The sequence below is a fragment of the Thermobia domestica genome, chromosome 8 (assembly GCF_964235325.1).
Source record: "Thermobia domestica chromosome 8, izTheDome1.hap1.1, whole genome shotgun sequence".
Classification (NCBI taxonomy): Eukaryota; Metazoa; Arthropoda; class Insecta; order Zygentoma; family Lepismatidae; genus Thermobia; species Thermobia domestica.
In genome coordinates this window covers 172,020,682-172,039,741 of record NC_137461.1, presented here as the reverse complement: position 1 = coordinate 172,039,741, position 19,060 = coordinate 172,020,682, and the positions used below count along the sequence as shown (strand labels likewise).

The 19,060-nt window shown below is 34.9% G+C and overlaps 1 protein-coding gene across 8 annotated transcripts in view; it reads right to left on the bottom strand.

Moving 5' to 3' along the window:
* sky (GTPase-activating protein skywalker) overlaps nucleotides 1-19,060 on the bottom strand; it is a 493,757-nt gene that overhangs the window by 398,816 nt on the left and 75,881 nt on the right. For 3 of the 8 annotated variants that reach the window (XM_081769272.1, XM_081769274.1, XM_081769275.1), the window contains exon 2: nucleotides 6,084-6,266. The exons of the other annotated variants lie outside the window; for them this stretch is intronic. The gene's annotated coding sequence lies outside the window, so the exon portion shown is untranslated. The remainder of the gene's footprint in view (nucleotides 1-6,083; nucleotides 6,267-19,060) is intronic. 8 annotated transcript variants of the gene reach the window in all.

Genomic DNA, 19,060 nt, shown 5'->3' with positions numbered 1-19,060 from the left:
CTCGCACACACAAACAATCTGTGAGAACACCAAAGTAGCTTCTAATCCACCCGCATCAACGAACGCTCACAGCTCTCATGGATATCAACCAAGTGATGATTCTTTCGCACAAGACTTTTAAACTACTGTCGCTGTTAATACAATAACAAGTGTTAATAAAATTAGAAGACAAAATGAATGGCCAATTATTTTTTCTAATAGCAAGTGTGATATTAGTATGAATGGGAAAAGGCATTTTGTACTGTAGTATGAAAAATAATTACCACAAATAAGTAGTATTAATAATAATATAATGGCCAAATTATTGTGGACGAGAGAATGTGAGACTCGCTGTCTAGTACCGCACTTCTATAAAGCCTTTAATTTATCTCTCTCACACCCAGTCTTCTTCTAACTAAATCAAAAAGACAACATACTACATAAATAAAAATAGAATACGAGATTATGTCCAATTAATCCTTCTTTGCTGGCTTCTCTCGAAAACTTGAATGCTAGGGGTATGATTCTAAATATTCTTACTCATCCGGGTACAGGAAAATTTTTATTTTAAAGAACGAAACATTATCTTGATCTTTTATATTATTTCATTCAAAAACAGATATGAGGCAAGACGAATAAACTCTCTATGAAATGCAGCAAGAGTCCTCATTTAAAACTCAGAAAACTTCACTCGTGAAGGACCGAACTCAGAACCCATCGCTTCCTAACTAGATACAATTATATGCTAAAATATACTCTAAGTTTAGGGGTCCTGTAGCGTAAGTTCCTCTGCCCTCGCTAGCGGCACAGCCCCACTTCGCCTTCACTTTAGAAGCAGCTCTTTCACTTCAGGACTCCAACCTGTGAAAAGGATACCTGACTAAAAAGCACTACAAGGTAATAGGTTATGTTCAGGAAAAAAAAAAAAAAAAAAAGTCTCCTTCATGAGACTATAAACTGGCCCGTAAAGTGCACCTTGCCCTAACCAAGTCTCTCTCTGCGAGACAATAAACTGGCCACCAACAATTAGGCCTTGCCCTAATAACGGTATCGCTCTAAAAGAGACCAGAAACTTAACTCTTTTCCAAGAGATAATCACTAATATAGGATTAGGATCAGGGAAACAAAAAACAATCAACTTATAACCCGAGAAATAAAGTTCTCGAACCAGAGGGGCCTCGAACCCAAAACCATTGGGGTTCGAAAATAGAATTTCTTAATAAACCTACTCAAAAGATTAAAACGTATCTCAAAATTCAAAACCTGCTTAATGCATATCCCCACGTCCTCGGCGAGATTTAAAATCAAAACCTAAATAAAAAGGAATTCTCCCCAGAAAAAAAATTACTTTAGTTATCCACCAAAGTTCCTATTACCTATCCACGGTCATCCCGATTGATCCAACAGACATTAGGAACTTCGGTCGAACGTAACCATGTGGTCCAGAGTGTTAGAAGAACTCCTACCAAGCGAAACAGATCGGTTTATATACGATTTTGCTCACAAGTGGCAGCATCCAAGAATGAAAAGATCCCCAGCTAAAATAAAGAAAGTTCGTTACTAATTTGAAAAAACCGACGCTACCAACCTCCCTCCTTGAAGTTCTCTCAGTCCATCAGCACGTATCCGATTCTTAAACAATAGAAACAAATGAAACAGTGTATCTAGCTGAGAAGTAAAACTTTAGAAGCAATTTATCTAAGATTATATGAAAAAAAAAAAAAAAAAAAAAAAAAAAACGGATAAAGAAAATTATTATGCAAATAATATACAGATAAATTATACAAATTAAATAAATATTAGAACTCCTTATAAACTATATATATATAGCCTATATACAGGGTGAGTCAAAATAAGTGTTACAAGCCAATATATCGCGAACTATACATCATACAAGAAAAATATTAAGAGACAATGTACAATACAGAAGGGCCTAAGAAATGAGATAAACATTAGTTTTTCCCCGCCCCCCATTTTGGGGGGAGGGGGGTGAACGTGAAATTTTCAAATGAGAACATAGGTCGAGTGATACCTCGTTCGAAAGAGCTTGAAAAATTGAACAATTTTTGTAGGAAAAAATTTTTGATATGGGGCACCGTTTTCAAGATAGACCCCAAAATTGGTCCTGTAGCAGATAAAATTTCCAGTACTTATAAATAAGTGTTACAAGCCAATATATCGCGAACTACACATCATATAAGAAAAATATTAAGAGACAATGTACAATACAGAGGGGCCTAAGAAATGAGTCAAACATTCGGTTTCCCCCGCCCCCCATTTTGGGGTGAGGGGGGTAAACGTGAAATTTTCAAATGGGAACATAGATCGAGTGATACCTCGTTCGAAAGAGCTTAAAAAATTGAACAATTTTTGTAGGAAACAATTTTTGATATGGGGCACCGTTTTCAAGATAGACCCCAAAATTGGTCCTGTAGCAGATAAAATTTCCAGTACTTATAAATCGGAAACGGCTAAGTAGAAAAACATGAAACAAAAAATGAAAAAGGTATTTCTTATATGACGTATAGTTCGCGATATATTGGCTTGTAACACTTATTTATAAGTACTGGAAATTTTATCGGATACAGGACCATTTTTGGGGCCCATCTTGAAAACGGTGCCCCATATCAAAAATTGTTCCAACAAAAATTGTTCAATTTTCCAAGCTCTTTCGAACGAGGTATCACTCGATCTGTTCCCATTTGAAAATTTCACGTTTACCCTCCTCCCTCCAAAATGGGGGGGGGGCGGGGGAAACCGAATGTTTGACTCATTTCTTAGGCCCCTCTGTATTGTACATTGTCTCTTAATATTTTTCTTATATGATGTATAGTTCGCGATATATTGGCTTGTAACACTTATTTATAAGTACTGGAAATTTTATCGGATACAAGACCATTTTTGGGGCCCATCTTGAAAACGGTGCCCCATATCAAAAATTGTTTCCTACAAAAATTGTTCAATTTTTCAAGCTCTTTCGAACGAGGTATCACTCGACCTATGTTCTCATTTGAAAATTTCACGTTCACCCCCCTCCCCCCAAAATGGGGGGCGGGGAAAAACTAATATTTATCTCGTTTCTTAGGCCCCTCTGTATTGTACATTGTCTCTTAATATTTTTCTTATATGATGTATAGTTCGCGAGATATTGGCTTGTAACACTTATTTTGACTCACCCTGTATATACGTTTAAATAATAATCCAGGCCTAAAATTAATAAACCTTAACTTATTTGATTATATATATATATATATATATATTTAACTCAGATATCTTTATACAATTATCATATATCAAGTAAGTAGAATGAAAATGTCCACCTACAGTACCTATTTCTATAACAGAAGATACGTTAAAGGCTATACTTATAATAATTTCCATCCATATTTGATACACAGCAGAAGTGCGATTTCTGTTACCCCTGACGACATTTTAAATTAGAAATGTAAAGGTTTGAGAGTCACAATTTTATATGGCATAATTGGATAATTACAGGAAATTGACCAGCTTGCGTTAGTTAAATTTAATTTAGTAGGGCAAATTTCACTTGTCCTTTCAGAATTCTTCAAGATTTACCTTATGCTTCTATATTAGGTCAAGATTTTTTTTAAAAATCAACTAGCTCTCGTGAATCATACAGAAGCTTGTTCATTTTTGTTCAATTTCGTACTCCACCAAAGATCCCATTACCGCTTTTAGTTTCTTTAGATGCAGTTTCCAATCATATAGGTAAACAATTTCAACCAAAATTTTTGGAAGCAAATTTTCTAGTTTCGCTACCGAATCCGACAACGCGTCTCACTGAAGAAAGTTAATGATCTCACAGGCATTCAAAACCTTCTTATTCCAAACAAAGAAATAGAATCTCAAGCTGAAATTTTTGTCAACAAAACAACTGTAAACTAAATCAATCTTATCATCTCTATTTTTAATTCAGCTAAGAGTAAACTTTATTTGAAGAGGAATGTTTTAGGTTCAGCAAAAACATCAAGGACTATGCACACGAGCAAAATGAATATAATGTAGGTTACAGGAAACGCAACTCAAATAAACACAGTAACTACAAATCTTTTTTTTTTACGGCTATCACAAATTCAGAATCATTGCGTAACAAAAACAATTATATGCATTAATAGAATAATTTGATTCTTGCTTCACATGGAATGAATTTGATTATGGATGAGCCATGAGATATGAACACAGTGTGGAATTAAATAATAACATTTCAATAAAACGAGATTAATTCCCATCATTTTCATCTGCGAGATGAACTCAAAAAGTAAACTGATATTTTATTAAAAAATAATTGAGCCATCGAATAGCCCTTACAACTCTCCTGTAATCAAGTAAAGAAGAAATTTAGTGCATTATGATTCATAGAAGTAGCTCGCTTTCTTAATTCCAAAATGATCCCTGATAGGTATTCTGTGCCACGAGGTCCTTATCAGTTTAAATGGCCGTAAATACATCTGCTCTTCTGATTTTAACGGAACCTTCCTCCTAACTCCTTTGACTGAAGATTAGAAACCTCTCACTGCTTTCTCAGGTGCAGACTTAAGAAGTTATTTTTTCAATTTTCTTCCTCAAGGTGTAAAAACTAATACAAGAGAAATGAATCGTTTGGTGAAAATGATATTGAAAGGATTTCATGGCAAAATTTTGCATTCGTAGACTATTGGGCTCAGATAAAGTTGAAGAAATTATAGAATTAACTAACTAAAACGGTATTTCAAAGAATCAAAGATACAGGTTTAAAAGTTTTTTTTTTTTTTTTTTTTTTTTTTCCTGAGAAAACAAAACTTACGGCTACTAGAGAAACAGTTGTTTCCATGTAAATGTTTTTAGTTACCAATATATAACTAATCAAGACGTTATGTAATAAAGACACATATCTTATAATTGTAAAGTAATTTGCAACAATTCGAAATATAGTACTTTCATATAATTGACGTAAGCGTGTAATCCTTTAAATAATCTTTGTAGTGAACAGCAATTAGTTTCATATGGATTTTACTACAAGATTTTAACAATTCGAACTGTGGAGGAATATTATCGTTATAAATTTTTCTTGGTTCCGCTAGGAAACCTTCTGGTAGATCTGAAGTATGGTAGGACTATCAAGAAGGCTTACATTTTCTTAAGAAACCAACTTAGAACATAGACACTAGACAAACGATGAAACTTCCGAATCTGTTCCAGACATTAGAGGAGAAGAACAGTCTCCTGAAAGTAATTTTATGTCCAATATGGATTTTCAGAATTTTATGCAACAAGTGAGAGAACTTCTGCATTGCAAATTGGAATGAAGTAATTGCAGGTTAGAATAACCAGTGGAACATTTGAAAGAACAGTTGGATGCTAAACTGGAATAAATGGGAAGCAAATTAGAACAATTAGAGCAATCGCAGACTGCTAAAATGGAACAATTTGGGCAATCTTACAGCGCTAAGCTAGAGCAATTGTCAATGAGTCTGAAAAGCAATTTGATGGTAAAGAAGCCTTAACAGATGCTTATTCTAGCCAAATTTCCGAATTACATAGGTGATCTCCTTCGTGGCTAAGCAGTTAGTGTACGCGCCTTTGGCGTGTGAGACCCGGATTCGATTCCCGGCGGTATCTTATGTGGTTCGGATTCCATGTTAATCAGTAGGTTCATGTCTCATATAGCTTTGCTACTGAACGGGACGTTAAACTCAAAGTCAACTCAATCGACCATTTATTGAGGATTTCCAAAAAATATACCCTCTTCTTGTGCTGATTGAAGCAAGTGTTCTCAAATACTTGTGAATTACAGAAATTGACCAGTTCCTCTCCTCTTTCATTTCTCTTGCCTAATTCATATTTGCCTACTACACTATCTCCCATCACAATTACGCACGCATCATTCTTTTCCTTGTCTATAATTTCTTCTTTTTCCTCTTAATTTTGCTCCTTTGGTCGTAGACGAAGTGCTCTGTGCGTATGTCTGTATTATTACTAGATCCTTCCTTTTTTCTTTAAACCTTAACATTATAATTCTATCAACGAATTCTACTTTCACTGCCTTCTCTTTCAAGCGCTTACCCAAAACTATTCCCACACATTACGACAACCGCTTTCATTACCTGAGTAAAACATTAAATATTCTTCGCTTCCCCATCTAACTTCACAAAATTTTACCAGATTGTTTTATTTCATTTCTTCTTTAACATTTTCTAATTCTCCTCTCTATAATATGGCAGGTGCGTTCCATGTTTCTATCCTAAAACTTTTGCTTTTGCTTGTCTTCCATCATTTGGTGATCTTTCCTATAAGGAAAAAAACTTACTTGTGATTAAACGAACTAATATTTCATATATGTCAATTACAGAAACTCACTAAGCAAACTGTACATGTTCAATGTGTGTAAATCATTGTTGCCGGAAGATAGTGATAAAGAATTTTTTTATTTCATAAAAGACTAATTAAGACAAATTTTATTCTTCAATTTATACATATGTAGAGTCAATGTTTTTTTTTTTTTTTTTTTTTTTATGAAATTTATAAAAATCTTATTATCACCATCTTCTGGCAATAACAATTTGCATATATACTGAATATTTGCAATTAGTTTCGTGACAGTTTCTGCACCGGACATACATGAAATATCACTTCAATTAAACACAAATAAGTGTTTTTGTAGATAATAGGCACAGACAAAATTAAATTAATCTTACGTGACAAAATGACATGTAGTGTGAAGCGTTTAATAGTAAATGATTTTCTTACACAACAACAAATCATCCACTGAGATTACTTTAATTTCTTTCTTAAGAGTAAATTGAATTTTCTGCCTTCAAGTATTAAAACATTCGTTAATGCTTTTCAGAATACTTAAGCTTTTTCCTTTTGTTATAGGATAAAAAAAGACAAAGAATATTTAATTAGTATTTCCTGGTTTATGGACGGATTGATCGTGGCCAAAACCCAAGCGCAGGCTGAAATATCAAAGATAAGATTTCTTAAATAAAATGGAATAGCGGCAGGTCAAAAATGATTTTTTTTTTTTTTTGGTATTAAATATGTACCCTAAAACATTTAGTAGTAGTTAAGAAAAGCAGTTTGGCAATTATTTTACAGTTTCTAGAGCGGTTTCAAACATATTTATCTTATTTACTTAACACATTAAACGGTAGAATTCAATGAAACGAAATTAAAGAAAAATGATTAAAAAACTAGGTACCAATTGAAATTTAAAATAAAAATTTATTTTTATATATATTTTGTTTAATTATTATTCAATTGTGTGTGTGTGTATGTCAAGTTTTATTAAGGTGTCTTAAAAGTGGGATAATGCCGAGTGATATGTTAATATCATTATTTGTTTATTGTAAAAGAATCATCTTATTTCTTCATTTCCTGAGATCTGTTCAGTTGGTAATTAAATCTTCAAAAGCTTACGAAGTCCATATCTTTCTGAAACAGAAACTATGCACCATAGATGTTAAAGATGTTTATCAGTCCTGACTAATTTTTTCATGTTTCCAAACGGTGCGGAAATTAAATAATAATACTACAATTTTCCTGCATAATTATTTAGCATTTAGAAAACACTACTTTGTGTTGTCGCTATCTTTTCCATTAACTAACCCTATGCCTTATGGAACCGAGGTTCAATGCTGCGTTCACAAAAGCTCTCCATTGACTTCTATCCTTAGCCAACTGGATCCAGTTTTTACTTTGTATTCCTATTTCTGCGAAATCCATCTTAATGTTGTCCTCCCATCTGCGCCTAGGTCTCCCTAATGGTCGCTTTCCGTTTTGATTTCCAGTTAAAACTTAGAAAGCGTTCCTATTTTCTTCCTTTTTGGCTACATGACCTGCCCACCTGAGCCTCTTAGATTTGATGACACAAACAATGTTTGGTAAACGGTACAAATTATGTAGTCCCGCGTTATGAAGTTTCCGCCACTCTCCATTTTCGCTCCTCTTGGGTCCAAATATTCGTCTCAGGATCTTGTTCTCAACTTTCAGTCTACGTTCTTCCCTCAGCGTAAGCGACTATGTTTCGCAACTATGCAGAACAACAGGCACGGTTATCGTTTTTTATATTTTAAGCTTCAAATTCCTCGGCAGAAATTTTAAACTGAATAATAATACGAATTCCTTCACGCGTTCCATCTCAATTCAGGCAGGTCAAGAAAAAAAAATGTACCGGTGAAGTAGATTTTGGTAATTATTTTTTCGTGAGTTCTTTGTGGAAAATTAAGAAACCAGTATTTTTTTATTTTCTCGAAAAAAATTCGCGCACACTCCACGACATTCACACTCGAAATGATGTACTTGAGAATGCGTTTGCAAGATGAAGTGCTTTCTTTAGGACTTCGGGAATTTCCCAATCTTTACAGTCAAAACTAATGACTAACATTAGAAAAAAAAACGATTTTGCAACCGTTCGGTAATGGCTTCTATTTAGGGAATGTCCCGTTTTTGTTAATAAAGGGCCACAGAATATTGTACAATTTATTTTTCCATTGAAACATGTTGCATAGAAGTGGTGGCCTCCGCTTGTTTGTGGAAAACTAGAATCAGTTGGAATATAACAACAGTATAGTAACAACAATAATAACTGCATAGCACGAAGCCCTGAAGAGCTTAAGCCGGCCAGACAGCTTTTCGCATGGGTGAGACGTGGTCTCCGCCTCGGCTCCCACAGTTGTATATCATGATGCAATAGTACACGTCAGAGCATGTAATGCAACGTCATCAGTTTTGCATCTTCGTTCGAGATAGTATTCTTCGTAAGTCATCATGGCTACTTGTCTGCAGTTTCTAAACTCACGTGTTGTGATGAAATCATTTACCAAGATAACTGATTTACAACAGAATATACCTTATAGAATCTTAGATAGCCAAATGATCCCTACAAATTTGAGATTGAGAATCGTAGTGAAGCTTGAAAATGATAAGGATATTATTTTACCAGCATGATATTTACCCATGGAAACTTCAAAACAAGAACTATTACATTTCTTAAACACTGGATCTGTATCTTTATGCTATAAAAGACACATTGGACGGAGTCATCAATTTGAATTTAGTACACAGCCGGATCTGTGAATTTGGTCTCGTCAGCAATTGTGATGAAATCATTAACTCAAACGTCAGCACATTAGTTTTCAATGACGTCAGCCGTAGCTGTATGCTAAAATATTTAATCACAAAATGCGATCTACGAATTTGGTTTGGTTAGCACATTTCTTTCCAATGATGTCAGCAATAACTGTATGAAATCAGCAAATACCGTGTCAGCCCATGAAATCACTCGAGCAAGTGCGTTTCAGCAGGAAAGATAAAGTATTCCTCTTCGCAAGCTATTATCCGATAAATATATTTAAAACAAACCATGTCATGGTTGGTATCTGTGCTACAACGTTTGAACTTGTGATTCGATTGGGCAAAACAGAACAATTTGGTGTACAACTGAACTTTGAAGAATGGAAAATATTATGTTCACGAATCGACCAAATGAATGATTATTTTCATGATAAGCTAAATGTGACCATAGCCAAATCATTAGGCTCAAATCATGAAGTTGTGCTACGTACAGTCCTCGAGAAGAAGATGGTGCTGTTACGTAAAAAGAGTACATTGCATGAAGCCCGCAACATGCAAATTCATCAATGTATTCCAGTGTGTTAAACATCCAGTAGAAGTGTGCAACAAAACAAGTATATTCCTAAAAAGTACTATTTTGAGAAATGTCATGCATATTGTACAACATGTATCTAGATGTTGTGATGGTTGTCATCATCGTTCGTGGGTGCATACCTCTATTGATAAAGAGTTTATTTGTGATCAAATGGACATTGAGTTTCCACCAATTCACATTGCAATAGACCTTAAAAGACTTCAGTTGGAATTAAAATTATACGCTAAAGACAAACTAGTGCAAGAAGTTTAAAATACATTGTATCGACAATATCCAGATCCTTTATCTGGTATGGATGTATGTGATTAATCAGTGCAGTGTAATAAAATGACCCATTTCAATGATTTGTTTTTTTTTTGTTTTTTTTTAATTGCAAGTACAACCTCATCTTCTGACGTTTACTATTGCATCATGATAAACAATGTTTCCAGAGGTTTTTGTTCTAAACAGTCACGAAACGGTTCTCTACCAATGAGTGCACAAACTTAAAAATTTCAAACAAAAAGTTTACAAACAAAAATTTCAAACAAAAAATTTTCAAACAAAAATTTTTAAACAAAAAAATTCGAACAAAATTTTTAAACTAAAAATTTGGAAACGAAAAATTTCAAACAAAAATTTTTTCAAACTAAATTTTGAAACGAAAATGTTTGAAAAAAATTCCAAACAAAACTTTCAAACAAAATTTTGAAACGAAAAAAAAATTAAAACAAAAATTTTCAAACGAAAGAATTTTCATAAAAATTTTCAAACAAATAATTTTACGTTTAACGGTTAACCGTCAAACTTTATCCGGTTTTTAACTATTCCATTAACAAATAAACGGTTTTGATCATATTTATCAGTGAGTGCAAAATGTTGAATGAAACCAAAATTTTTAAACAGTAATCGATAAATGTTAAACATAACTTAAAACTGAATGCAGCAAAGATTTGAAAATCATCAACCAATCAGATTGCGTGAAAGATAGTGATCAACCAATCAGATTCCACGAAAGATAGTGATCATCCAATCAAATTGCATCAACAATAACTTTACCAGTGTCAGATTACATCACCTTGTGACTAAATTTCAGTGTTGTAGCATGTATTGTCTTTAGACTATGAGTCATACGATTCAATAAGGTTAGCTATCAGATTTCTAAAGCTCAAGGGCAAATCAACCACCACCAATGATCTTAGACTATGAGCTGTGACTAAAGTTCAAAGTATTGTTTCAAATTTCGCGCCTTATGTTAAAATTCCGTTTATCACAATTCCCGAATTTAAAGAATACCTCTCTTGATATACTTGTCTTAAAATTAACCATATCATTACATGTTCAATAAGGTCAATAATGTCCGTCAATTGTTTACTTTAGCAGAACCAACTGTTTTCTAGAAGTGTGTACTCAAACTTAAGAAGTACCACAACAAAGGAAATAAATCCCTGAACAGTATCTCATCAAGGTCAATCACGTGGTACATCATATTGCTTACGTTTATATTTAGTCCATAGGCGGAAATAATCAAAACTAATGACGTAATTTCATTTTGACAATTCTCAAATTATCCTACAAAGTTTCAATGTACCAATGTCATGGACTCCTAATCCCATCATAGGTCAATAACTCACCACGTGATTATACTAATATTTGACAATGATTTACCCAAAGAATGAGATACCACCCAATTCTAAGAACAACTACCAATTATTGATATGACAATAAGAAATGTACCGCTCCTAAAATTTAAGATTGGTACACAAATACACCTGTGTCTTATGAAAAAAGTAATAAATCCTGTACTCATTCAATGATAAAGTCGGTCAATTACCTTCGAAATTTGAATATTTGGCCATAAGAGGGACACCAACATTTTTCAAAGGGTCCTAGAAAACGTTTACCGAATTTTGTTATTTGATAATTCTCAAATTTAAGGAATGGTTGTATGTACCCCTATAAAATTTAAAAGGGAACATAAAAATATAAAGGTAATAAACCTCTGTACATACCCATATAAGGTGCCAAATCCTTATCAAAGGGAATAAATTGAGTCAATAATGGAACACGTGGTCATACTAATTTCTGGTAATTTTTACCCATGAAAGGGAACGAAATTTATAATGGTTTATATTAAGAACCTATATTATTATACCAAATTGGGCAATTTCCTAACTTTAAGGGTGAGCCAATGTACCTGTATCAAATTTTAAGATGAAAGCATCGATGTTTACATGCCTTATAAAAGAAAATAAACCCTTGAACACATTCATATGTTCATATAAGTTAATAAAACCGTATCAAAGGGGTCAATAACCTGCGAAATTTAAATTTTTAACATTTTTATCCGTAAAAGGGAACAAAAATAGACCACTCAAATTTATACTAATACATATTAGGGTCCTATAGTACTATATTAAATGTTTACATTTGGCCATTTCCAAAATTTAAGGTGGAGGCCAATGTACTCCTTCAAATTTTTCAACAGATGCACCAATGTATCTATACCTTAAGAAATAGATGGACTCCTATACATGCCCATATAATCATATAAGGTAATAAGACCTCATCAAATGAAATAAAATAGGTCAATAACCTCCGAAATTTGATTTTTGGTAGTTCTTTTCCCATGAAAGGGAACGAGGTGGACCATCTGAATTTATAGTGATACATATTGATGTCCAATACTATAATACCAAATGTTTATATTAAACAATTTCCAAAATTTAAGGGGTGGGCCAAGGTACCCCCCAAAATTTTAAAAGGGTGCACTAATATACCTATGTCTTCTGTAAGATAATAGACCCATACACATACCCATATTATCATACAAGATAATAGAACCTCATCAAAGGGGATAAAATGGGCCTAAAACCGAACACCTGGTTGAACTAAAATTTGGCAATTTTGTATAGGGTCCTATACTATAATACCAAATGTTAAAATTGGGCAATTTCCAAAGTTTAACGGGTGGACCAATGTACCCCTCCCAAAAAATTAAAGGGGTGCATCAATGTACCTATGTTTTATGATAGGGAATGGACACATATACATGACCATATAACCATATAAGGTAGTAGGGCCTCATCAAAGGGGATAAAATGGGCCAAAAACCAAATACGTGGTACAACGTATTGCTTACGTTTATATTTTGACAATTTTGTACCCCTAAAAGGGAACGAGGTGGACCATCCAAATTTATAATAATCTATATTAGAGTCCTATACTATTATACCAAATGTTTAAATTGGGCAATTTCCAAACTTGAAGGAGTGGGCCAAGGTACCCCTCCCAAAAATGTCAAGGGGTGCATCAATATACCCATATCTTATGAAAGGGAATGGACTCCTGTATACGCCCATATAACTATATAGGGTAATGACACCTCATCAAAGGGGTTAAATTAGGTAAAAAAAAACAAAACGAAATTGAACATTTTGGCAATTTTTTACCCATGAAAGGGAACGAGATGGACCCCCAATACTAATAGAGGTACATACCCTGGTCCTAGGTTACCACACCCAATTTTTAGATTTGGCAATTTTCAAAATTTAAAGGGGGTGGTCCTATGTACCCCTGCCAAAATGTAGAGGTCGTGGTCCTAAGAACCCCTAGGTCATTGACCCCGGGGCAAGATCATTGACCTTTGACCTATGACGTCACAAAGGTTGAGGTCAAAGTCCAAAGTGAGATCAGGTGTCCCCATTACTACTACTTCCTTCTTGTTCCAGATAAGGTGAATGAGTTCCACAATTTTTCCGCTCCAGCTAAAATGAACTCAGTCGAAATTTCGTCTACACCCGGAGATTTGTGTTTCTTTAATTTCTTAATAGTCACTTCTAATCTATTCGGTTAAGCTCTGGAATATACGGTTCCGCTGTTTGCATTTTCCTTTCCTCACAAACATTAGTTTTTGGTAGCGTGTTATGCAGAGCATCAAAGAGATCTTTCCATCTATTTAAGATGCTATAGAACTGTTCCGTCGGCTGTCTTTGATAACCTTTCCCTAATTCGTTGATGCCCTTATACATCTCGAATATTTTACCTTCAAGTTCCTTAATTTTAACTTTCAAAACATCGCGTTTCTTTGTTCTAAAAGCTTTGGAAGTTTCCCATCTGATGCCTACAAAATTTTGAGTAGTTATTTCGTTCGGATTTCGTAGCCAAAGCAATTTTGCCTGTTTTCTCCTCTCTGCTAGTCTAGTACATTCCTGGTGAGCCATGGTTTGTTCCTACGCATTTCTGCGTGTCCCACTTTTCCTTTTGCTGAAATTTTAATGCTATCCCTGAATTCAAGCCAAGTATCCTCAGCACTAGTGCACTGCGAACCTTCTAAAACCGAGAATCGTTTCGAAACTTCAATTTGACATTCCCCTCTCACCTGGCTCTCCTTTCCTTTATTCACCGAAAATCTCTCTCTCATTATAAATGCTATCAGGTAGTGATCAGTGTCACAATCAGTCCCTGCAAACGACGGAACATCAGTTATGCTAGACTGTATTTTTCTATCTACTAAAACATGATCAATTTGATTGTGTTTTCCCGTCTGATGAGTTCCAAATAAATTTATGAACGTCGCGATGCGGGAATTTTGTACTCTTCACGATAAAGTTTTTGGATGTTGCAAAGTTTACGAGTCTAACACCGCTGTCCCCTTATGCAGAATTTATTCCCTATAATCGGTTTGAAAATATAAGCTAGTCCTAGCTTCGCATTGAAATTCCAAAATAGGATTTTCATATGGTATCGCGAAAGTTGGTCAAATATCCGTTCCACTTCTTCATAAAAACTGTTTTTTATATCGTCATTCTTATCTTCTGTTGGGGCATGTACATTTAAAACAATAATATCACACCACCGGCCATTAATAGTAATAAAAGAAAGTCTATCATTAACAAATTCAGCAGCTTAATTGTTGATATTATTCGTTTTTGAACGAAACCCTGTTCCTAATTGGTGATTTTTATATCCTTTGCCGCAAAAGAACGTAAAATTTCCGGACTTCACAGTTCCACTTCCTTCCCACCTAGGTAACTTCCTGAACTTCTACTAGGTCCATCCTGTATTTCTCTAGCTCATTCGTTACGGATTTTAACGCGCCTGCCCTATGGAGACTTCTAATATTCCCTGTTCCAAAACTCATGTCCATTTTATTTTGCTAAGGGCGTGCCAATTTATCAGTTCTAGTCGAGTTTTCTGTGAATCTTTTTGAACAAGAGCCTTTTTTTAAAAATATAGAATGAGGTTGTTAGCCTCATGCCAAATCCCTAAGCTGGAGGACCATTCCTTGTTGTCTGTCCGCGATTGCTTATCCAGTATATTCGCAGCTAACCTCTATATCTAGAAGCCTTCTCCTCGATATGCAACCTAAGGATACGCCAAGCTGTGGTGACAGGAACCCACATTACATGTATGTTTTGCACTACCAAAAATAAGTCTTCACATGACTTATGACGTCACAGATCTAGAGGACGAACATGACAAGAACATAATACATGAAAAAACTGCTGACTAGTTTACGAAGTGGTATTTTGTACTCATTAGCAAATTACATCGAAAAAAAAATAGTACACTATTAGCGACAGAAGACATGGAACATATTTTAAATTCCTAAATACTTACTTGATATGATCCAAGGCGCAAAAATTATATTTCATCACTGCCCATTTTCGAAATCTTAAGGATTCCACATGTCTGGAGAGTTAAAAAGACAATACTAACAGCTAATGTCTTCCTTTTTACCCTCTTGAAGAATGAAACACTCTTCTAGGAGAATGAAAGAATCTCTTCTAGGAGATTGATGCATGTTGTAGAAATTTAAAACAATAATTATGCCGGATCTATAAACCGCAGGCGCGGGAGGCCGGACCCTAAGGGGCCAAAGGGCTTTCATTCAAAGGTCCTCCTGCACCTTGCCTGTAAATACTAAATTTTAAAACACCTGAAAAAGAATTATATTTTCACAATAGTTTAATTATTTGAACCACGTAATGAGCTACCAGGACCGACAACCACGCACAAGATTATCTCTTACTTTCACTAATCAATCTACCCAAAGGTTAGATTAAGTATCTCAGCGTGATATTCAAAATCAAAACATTCATTGCCTGTCTTCATACTTAGAAGAGTGACCTTTTTCGCATTAATCATTGATACAATTCAGGATTTGTCAAAGAAAGATCAAATTAATTTCTTTACTCGCTTTGTAACTTTTACTGAAGTAAACGATAGCTTAGAAAACGAAGTTTTTAGACAGGTCGAGATTGAAGAAGTGTTTTCAGGATCTTTACATGTACGAAATCGAACTGCATCCGGACTTGCAACTCTAGTGTTAAGTCATTTGGAGAAACTGGGATTGTCTGTGAAAAAATGCAGAGGGCAGGGATATGATGGCGCTGCTGTGATGAGTGGTGCTTATTCAGGTGTTCAGAAGAGACTTCAAGAAATTGAGGAACGAACTATATATATTATCTGCGTGGCATATAACTTAAACCTTATCATTAATGATGTCATCAGAGATGTAAAAGAGGATGCCAGTTACTTCACAACGATCCCAGGATTTGTACATTTTTTGGCCAAAGTATAAATGGTGGGATATTCTGTCACCATTGACAGGAGAATCGGATGTCGCTTTAAAAAAGCTCAATCCAATCAGACAGGCCTCACGGTATCAGTCCATTGTAGCTATCAGGTTGAAGTATGCTGATGGAATGAAAGCTCTCCGAAAACTTTCACTGACAAGTAAGAAGGCTAACGAGGTATTAGAAGCAGAGTGATTGGCGAAAGTCATGGGTTCCGTCGACTTTGTGTTTCTGATTGTGGTGCTGTCAAAAATATTTTCACAACCTAACATCGCATCGCAACTTCTCCAAGATAAACAAATTGACTTTGAGAAAGTTTGAAGAGAGCCGAGAAGAATTGAATAAAATGAGAGAAGAATATGATCAAATAAAACAGAAGTCCACAGTTGTTGCTGCGAAGTGGAAAATCAACCCTGTGAAAGGCAACCCAAAGTTAAAAAAAAAAAAAAATCGATGAACGGGTAGAAGATCATCGGTTTTCGGACACAGAGACTTGCTTCAGGGTTAATGTTTACAGCAGACTTCTAGATATCGCATACAATGAAATAGAGAACCGTTTTACATCGTTACAGACAATTTTTGATGAATTTCGATCACATTCCCGGTAGTGATAGTGCTTGTGAACCTTCCAGACGAAGAAATTTTAGTTAAGGCTGAAAACTACAAAAGAAGTACCGGCAAGAGTTGTCCATCGCTACCATTGGAATTAATTTCCCTTCACACTGGACTTAAAAACCATATTTCAAAGATCAAAGTTGTTCTTGAATTGGCGCTATTATTATACTTCCAGTTTAATACTATTGCCCCAAGTTATCCTGAAGTTTTGACCACTCTTGTTTTATTCCTGACTTTACTCGTGACTGGTTTCCGCTGAAAGTTGAGCTATTCAAGGTGTTCAATAACACAAGAGAGAATGAGCGATTTGGAAATGTTGGCAATCAACCATGAGTGGCTACGACCATTTTATACGAAGTTTCCGGAAGTCGAGGGGGAAGGATTTCTTGTAAAACATAAGTATTTGAATCTCTGTTTTGTAGCAAATAGAACACTAGGAATATTCCATTAAAATATACTATTAGAAAACAATATTGAATATATAGAGGGGGCCTTTAAAATATTCTTGCGAGGGGGGGGGGCGAAATTTCTAGATATGATTCTAATATTTCTATGCGAATGACATATAAACACTAGCAATGAATCAATGAAATTTTTGTAACAAATGTAAATATTTAATATAAAGAACATTGTCTATTGGTTGTATTTAACACAGAAATTAGTCCGGAACAAATACTTCAAATTGTAAATAATGTTTGGAAATAGCACGCTCAAAGACTCTTTGATTTATGTATAACTGCTAACTTTTAAGTTTTAGCTAAAGTATGTAACTGAACTAACTTGCAGTGCCGTGCCGTGGAAAATCAGCGCCCGGGGCTAGACTACACGACGGCGCCCCCATACATATATTCCAAGTAATTTTTCATATCTTTTTTCCTTTCTATCCCGATTTTTTCGCCCCCTTACTTCGGCGCCCGGGGCCGTCGCCCCGCTCCCCCCACGGCACGGCCCTGGTAACTTGAATAACATGTAAAACTTTGTGAAATCTATGTTCTTTAATTAGTGTCTCGCGGTTGATGCAGCGCGAAAGGCTGCCGAAATTATAGCTGAAAATGAATAATGATATTAGGGCTTCCAGAATTGTTCGTTGTTGCGGTGGCTCAGTGGTAGAGCGTTCAACTCTGGTGCATGGGGTCCTTGGTTCGATCCTAGCTTGCGCAAAGTGAACTTTGTGATGGACAAACACCGTGTGGGTGGGTTTTCTCGGGGTTTTTCTATTTCCTCCCACTTTTTTCATTCCACCATTTCATTCATTTCTCATGACCACTGTCTCCTTTCGCCTAGCCAGCATACCTGTGGGAAATAAAAACTTAAATACTTCATTTTTATGAATCGAGAGCGGCTAAATACTGAATATTTTCCAAGCTTACATCTTAAAATAAAAGCAAGTGAACCTATTTTTAAGCATTATGAAATCGTAGTTCTGGACAAAAATAAAGTACACAATTTGGCAAAGTAAACTAATTATTACTGATTTCAAAAGAAAGGAAATTATTCGAAAAAATACGCAAAACACAATCGGATGCAAGAAAATAGGTACAAAATCAAAGAAATAGACTTAGTGTTTCTCAAACAGGCAAATTTAAGTTCTGCGCTAGACAAAACGGTAGTATTTTTTTCCCCATATATATAAAGGGCCACTATTATGTCATAAGAAAGTATCCGAAAAGGTTTTTGAATTGGTAAGCCCAACTGAGAAAATCTTGTGGTGTACGGGGGTAAGTCAATAAGTATTTCCAATCAATTTTTATTATTTGTTACCACAACAGTGCAATGTTTTTATTCATATCTTTTTTCAACATAGTCACTCTGCTTTTCAATGTACTCCCATGCGCAAAAAAAAATTGCGCGTATACTGTAACTCACGATTTTCCGTATTTATTCCTTTTTCCTTACGTTTATGGGTAAAATTGAGTTATTAGTATGTGGAGATAATAAAGAGCAATCCATCTAAGGAGGTATTTCCAAAAAATATAATAAAATAATAAAAATATAAGCAAAAAACAAAATTATGCTCGGTTTTGTGTATACTGGCAACGATGATTTGTAGGGATTTTTTCAGTAGCACAGCACGATTGCGGAGGGAATTCAGTAGGGGAGTCGAGGAGATGGATCAAGGAACTGGATACTGGACTAAAATGTTGCATTTATTGGTTAAAACCTAGTGTGTAGATTGCCTGCCAAATATAAATTAGCTTCTGTAACTAAGATGTCGTACGAAAATATAGAATTAAAC